General features: G+C 43.3%; 1 non-coding gene across 1 annotated transcript; it reads right to left on the bottom strand.

Annotated features, from left to right (window-relative positions):
* Positions 1-6,349: 6,349 nt before the first annotated feature.
* On the bottom strand, positions 6,350-6,421 carry TRNAQ-CUG (transfer RNA glutamine (anticodon CUG)). Its single transcript has one exon. It is a non-coding gene; the product is annotated as a tRNA-Gln (tRNA).
* Positions 6,422-6,664: the final 243 nt, after the last annotated feature.

The raw sequence follows: 6,664 nt of genomic DNA, 5'->3' as shown, positions 1-6,664 counted from the left end.
CTGTGAATTGCCATCCTGCACACACTGGCATCTGGAGCAGCTGGAAGAAGGCAACATGTCAGCCTGGACAATCTTTGCCACCAGATGGGCTGTGCTCGGTGCAGGTGGCATTAACCATGCAGTGTCCGTGCTGAAAAGGTTTCGCTTGAGTTTCGTCATGAGGTAGTTATCAGACAACTGCAGAATCTAGACCACTGAACAGGACAAGTGGCCTGTGTTTTTTAAACAGGCAATGCCTCCACAAATTAGATGACAGAAAGGAGAAGAGATGTTTTGGGTTCCAAAGAACTAAAGAGATTGTGCTGCTGTATTTCTTTAGTCCTTTTGAACCCAAACCCTCTCCTCACCTTTCTGTGGTTGTCTTTAATGGTGGTGACATTGACTTGTGTGCAGAACACAGGTCAGTTGTCTGGCTCAAAGGTCTACATTCTGCAGTTGTCTGACCCCTTCCTCATCATTAAACTCAGGCCAACCCGTCTGCCAATGATGCCACTTACTGAACACTGTTTGCTTCCTGGCACAGCCCCTCTGGAGAGTAAGCACGTCCACTTTGCGTGTCACCACTCTTGTCCTCTTAGCATTGAACACTTCGTCATGGAGGCAGGAGCCAGTGACATCCGTTCATTGGAACACACGTTTCTCTGTGTAGAATCAGTGATTTGATGAGTAGTTCTCTGAGAGTGAATAAATATCTTATTCTATGATTGTCATTCTCTAAACTGTTGCCATCCCTGATCGATCCCCGATGTGTGTCAATTACCATATTTATGTTTGTGAAGCAGAAATTTTCCAGTGCAGTCATTCTGTTCATTTATACTGCTGGCGTTGTGCTGTGGAAAAGACAATCCCTACCCCTTCCATTTAATTAAAAGTTCTTTGGAGTTTTACTGTGACGGTGTGTATTTTTTAAATTCAGTGTTAATTTAATTCAGCGACTGATTTAGTAGACACGGATATAAGTTAATAGAAACATTCTTTTTTCTCCTCTTCATTTTTATATCTTAAACTCTCCCACATCTTTTAAGTTGTATGTACCATTTGTAGTAGAGTGCATTTAATGTGTTTGTTTTCTCTCTGTTATTTGTGCGTGCATGTGTGTGTGTGTGTGTATGTGTCTGTGTTTTGTTTGGTATGTAGGAAGGACTGGATAGCTAGTGTTTAACACTGCACTAAAATATTTGTCATCTTAGTCCCTTAGTATGTTGTCACATAAGTTTAATTTGAAGTATAAATTTTGAATGATACCTCTCAACTTCAACTTTTTACCACTGTCACCATCAAGGACATTATTCTAGTTTTCTCTTTCCTTCTGTCTTTACCTGCCACTTCTGATAGTATTCTAGTAGTATTTCAACCTAGTCAAATGTATACCCTTTACGTACTATTTTTCCCACCTTGTCCCCGCCCCCTCCCCATTTGGTTTTAACTTCAGAAAAAAGGAGGGTATGTGCAAGAGCTGGAGGGGGCGCCCATGGGGCCCTTTAGGGACCCATAGGTTCACAGGAGGGCTGCCCCACCCCAGGAGTGTCAGCGGCCTCCTCGCAGAGGTCCCAGGGCCCAACCAGGCTGCCCTGAAAGCAGGGCCCATGACACACCGGCTTAAATCTATATAACATATATTCAGTGGTGACCAGGTCTTCATATCTCAGGGTTTCGTTGGTGACTTCTTGACGTGTAAAGTTCATCCGTCAAGTTTCCTAATGGTGGAAATGAGGACTCTTCAACGTTGGCATATTTAGTTTTCATTTTCTCTTGCTTTGATACATGGACAGCTTGGCTGAATGTGAAGGACATGCCCACAGTGACTTCTATTGAGATTTAAAGAAACATTTTCCTCCTTGGGATGTTTTGTTGAGACATGGAATATAATTTGATTTTCTCTTTCACTGGGGTAAAGGGAGTTTGAGCGCTTCACAGGAATTTTTTTCTTTAAAAAAATTCTTTTAGCTCTAATACAATGGGACTTAGAATTGAACATTCCAGTCCTATTTCTCCCAGATATCTATGACTTTCTCTCTGACCCTTTCTCATTATCTTTTATCCATTTCCTTTCTGTTCAATGCTTTCATTTTTCAATTCAATGTGTCCTATGATTGTAGACAAATAAGATCCTTTATACGTTTTCATTTAGACTATTTTCCAAGGAATGTTCTTTTTCTTCAGTGTTTTCCTAGTTTCTACCAATTCTCATTTGGTCTTTGTGTCTTATTTTGTGGTCTGAGTTCCTTTTCTTGTGTATGTGAGCCACAGTGTTTGTGTGTTTGTGTGTGTGTGTGTGTGTGTGTGTGTATGTGTATCTAAAAAGGTTCTGTTTAGAATATTTAAGATACAGATACTATTTTATATGTTTCCTACGTTTTTGATTGATTCTGAGGAGAATCTTTTCATCAGCTGAAATCTCTAACTCTGTTTTTGTTTTTCCCTAATGTCACCTTAGAATAAATAAATGTCTGCTGTATGATTTTCCTTTCCAGCAGAGTAGGATTTATCTCTGAGAGAAATAGCAGATCTAGGTGGGAAGTGTTGAATCTTTAAGGAGCTTGGTCAATTTCTTTTGTCTAGATCTTTGTCTTATGCAATTACTGTAGCAGATGTAAGGTTTTGGGGAAAGGCATGGTGTGTCTCCTGGTTCTGAGATTCTATTTCCTTCCAGTAGGACCTTTGACTTCTACCGGTTGCTTCATTCTTTCTCTGCACCACAAACATCCAAAGAACACTACCTTCATCTAGGTCTCACCGTGGCCCCGACAATTGTGCCTCACGAAGTTTGTCATCCTCTGGTCGTCTGCACTGCCGAACCCCTTCCTGGCCATTCCCCAGTCATCAGAGCTGTAGTCCACCAGGTCCCAGGCACGCTCTGAATTTGTCCACATGCTCTTTTGTAGGGAATTTTACCTGGATTCCCTCCCTGCTGGCCTCTCCTCTTTGTGTGCAGTCTTGTCTGATCCCTCTACTGTTGTGTGGCTCCCAGGCCTGGCTAAATACAAACTACCTGGAGTCCACAGTGTTCTGTGGCCCCTGGTTGTTCGGGGGAGCTGTCCTGTGTGGAGTCATTGACTCTCTAGCTTAATCCCTAGCCCTCTGAAATAGGTGTTGAGAGATTCAGCTGCTGTCATCCAGGTGGACCTGTACTCTCTCATCATCCTTTTTCAAATACAGAGTTTAATAATACACAGAAATTGACAGAATTATATAACAGAACATTCCCCCCTCTTTGTCAGTCACGTTCCACAATTATCACCTTGTGGCTGAACTTGTTTCTCTACAATCCTACCCACTTATCTTTTCCGCTATTATTTAAAGTCAATCTCAGACATCATTCTTCATCTGTAATTTTATGTTCCCCTAAATGAGGACTGTTATTGAAAGTGTTATCATTATAACATTACAGTTAGTCATAAATTAATGTAAAATCTTTAATGTCATAAAATAGTGTTCAAATTTCTCATTGTTATTTTTTAATCGATTTTAGTTTTTTAAGAGCACTTTCAGGTTTACAGCAGAATTGAGCAGAAACTACAGAGTTCCCACATGCCCTTCCACCCACACATATATAATCCCCTACCCTCAACATCTCTCAACAGTGTCTCCGTGCTATTTTTAAGTTAGTTTCTTTTCTTGGGATCCAAATAAAACCACAAACTTAATCAGTAGGATATGCGTTTGTATCTCTTGCAAATATGTTTCCCCTCAGTTTCTGGCTTCCTTCCTTTCTCTCTCACTCCCGCTCTCTCTCGCGCGCGCGCGCTCTCTCTCTCTCACACTCAAGGTAGCTCTCTCCTGGTCTCTTGCCATCCTCTTTTTTTTTTTTCTAAATCATTAATTTGAAGAATTGAATAGCTTGCTCTGTAGCATTCCCGCCGTCTAACGTGTACAATTGGCTGTACTTTAACAAACTCTTCTGAGCTCCATACTTTCTCTTTGTTGGTAGAAATTAGAGCAGTGCTCTTACAGAAAGAAAATGCAAGGCACATACGCAATTTAAATTTTTCTAGTAGCTACACTGAAAACTAAGAAATATAAGCACACAAGAAAACAAACACCATCTTCTACACGGCTACCTAATGCTACACATTAAAGGAAACATAATTCCAGCAAAGTTTTAAAGTTGTATTCAATAGGAAAATATTCTGTATCTTCAGTTTTTAAAGTTACATTTAAATGAATTATAAATACAAAAAAGAATTTAAATAATTATAATTAAAATTCCTCAGTCCTACTAGCCATATCCTACGTATTCAATAGCCACGTGTGTCTAGTGGCCACTACTTTGAACCTGGCAACTATAGACACTTATCAGATTTATGTTTGAGATTTTGGAGAGACCACCTCAAAAGTGGTGTGTGCTGTCTGACCAGGAGGCACATCAAGTCCTGTGTGTTTCTTCTAATAATATTAGCAGCCCTTTAACTTCAAGGCCTAGAGCCACTAATTGGAGAAAAATGCTGCTATTCCATCATCATGTATTATTTACCTGGAAAACTTTTAGAAAGAGAAACTTCCCCTAAAAACTAAAAACTATTTAGTTACTTAGTGGTATAGTCTGTAGAGAAAACTTTAGCTTAATGAGCAGATCCCGTAGCATCCTCTGTGGTCACCGATTAGTTTATTCCTTTTCTCTCCCCTGTGCTAATATGAAATCAAGGTTTCAACCACACTGAAGTATTTCAATCCATTGCAATGTAGTCTTTACTGATACTCCAGTTATTCTCCTTCAGCAGTGAAAGTGACTTTAAGATGGCTCTTTCATCCTTTTGATGAGATCCTAATAATCTTTGAGGCCTTGCCTGATCTGATACCAGTATGATAAGGTGCTTATGTTCTCATCTCGAATATTTACTGCCTCTGACCTGGACTCAGTCATTTCTCTACGAATTTCGGGGGGTGAGGGGTTGTGCAAAATGTTATTGCCAGATTAAATTATGTATTCCAGCGATATTGATTGGAATTGGTTTATTTCTAGGCCTATCCAGTGGACAGAACTATGAAAAACACATTCAGATTTCTATGTATTCATACATTCACAATTCAAATTCAAAACTCAGGCTTTTTATTGAATGTCTTTCATCTGAATGTCTTTAATAATGGCATTTATGTTCTTAGGAACAATAGAAGTGATAGAAATACAGTATCCCCTTCACTCCCACATCATATGGACAAAAGAATAAAGAAATACAAGCAATGCCACTAACAACACCATTGAGGAAAGCAGTTTTTGGTTTTGTTATAGTCATGGGGTACACATACATTATTGTGTTTTAGTCTCTTGGGGTAGTTCTTATCCATACGGCGGTTCCACAAAAGGGATACGCAGGTTCATTTGTCACATGTGTTTTCAATGGCTAGAGGCAACATTTTAAAAATTCAATTTACTTTTATGATGATAAAAAAAATGAATGTGGTTTCCAACTCAAATCCAACCAAAGAAGGTATATTCAAGGATGGTCTAGCCTTGACTATAAGACCTGCAAATGTCTCAGAGGCCTGGGCGGTAATGGTTCAGGGACCCCTTGTCTCCACAGACACTGAAACCCATGGCCTGGTCGCCTCTTCCTGGCTGAGCTTGGGATGAAAGGACAAGTTCTAGGAGTCAGGTTTCAAATCAGCCTAACCGCAGCTTTTTGTGTCCAGTGGGGATTTAGGAGCCAAAAATTCTGAATAAAATGGGAATGAGCTGGAATAGAATCAGTTAAAATTCGGAATAAAATAGGATATCTGAATAAAACCCAGGACTTCCAACTCAGGTCTGCAACCATCTAGCCGAAAACCAAGACACAGGCTTCCCCCTGGCTGATGAGCGACATCACAGCCCCTCACACCGACCATTTACTTACAGGGACGATCGCGCGGTTGCAAGACGTGCGGTGTGAAGCCCCTCGTGATGCAGGGTTCAGGGGGCGCAGCCTCTGCCCTTTACCCCCGAGACGCAGGGTGACCCGACGAGGGGGTGGCACTGGCGCTGTCTCTGTGCCCTCGGCGGCCGAGCGAGGCCCTCCGATGTCCCGCGACGTGCAGAGCCGCTGGGGTCCAGCAGAGAAACCCCGGACAGGGCTCCCCCGCCTGTCCACGCCCGTGTGGACCCCGCCTTCCTGAGAAGCCAGTTTCCAGGACCCCGACTCTTGAGGAGACAGCAGAGTACGGGGTACGCGGGCCCGGGGTCAGCACCTGGCGCTTACAGCCTCCTTCCGAGGACGGCGAAGGTCCGGGTCCAGGAGCAGGACGGAGAGGGAGGCGGGAGCGGGAGAGCGCGTCCCCTCAGCGCGTCCACTCAGCGCGAGTTCGCTTTCCCGCAGCAGCGGGAAAAGTTCGGGCTGCGGGATAAAAGACCGTTGGGCGCGGCTTAAAAGAAAGGTCCCACCGAGACTCGAACTCGGATCGCTGGATTCAGAGTCCAGAGTGCTCACCATTACACCACGGAACCGCAGGCCGGCCCATTGCTCCCGCCTCGGAGCTCGGGACTTCCTGGGACTGCCCTGCCCTGGGACCCGAGGTGCAAAGCGTACAAATCCCGCCGGCTTCCGTCGGGAACAGATGCCTCTTGTTGGGAATCGGGTTCGAACCGCAGCGGCAGGGGCCCCTAAGTCGCTGGAACCCAGGCCACTCACGCCCTGTGGGTAGTTGCCTAACAGGAGTTTGCCTGCTCAACGCACAGTGAGACCAGATA

This window comes from Camelus dromedarius, chromosome 9 (assembly GCF_036321535.1).
Source record: "Camelus dromedarius isolate mCamDro1 chromosome 9, mCamDro1.pat, whole genome shotgun sequence".
Lineage (NCBI taxonomy): Eukaryota > Metazoa > Chordata > Mammalia > Artiodactyla > Camelidae > Camelus > Camelus dromedarius.
This window is presented reverse-complemented; position numbering and strand designations above follow the sequence as displayed.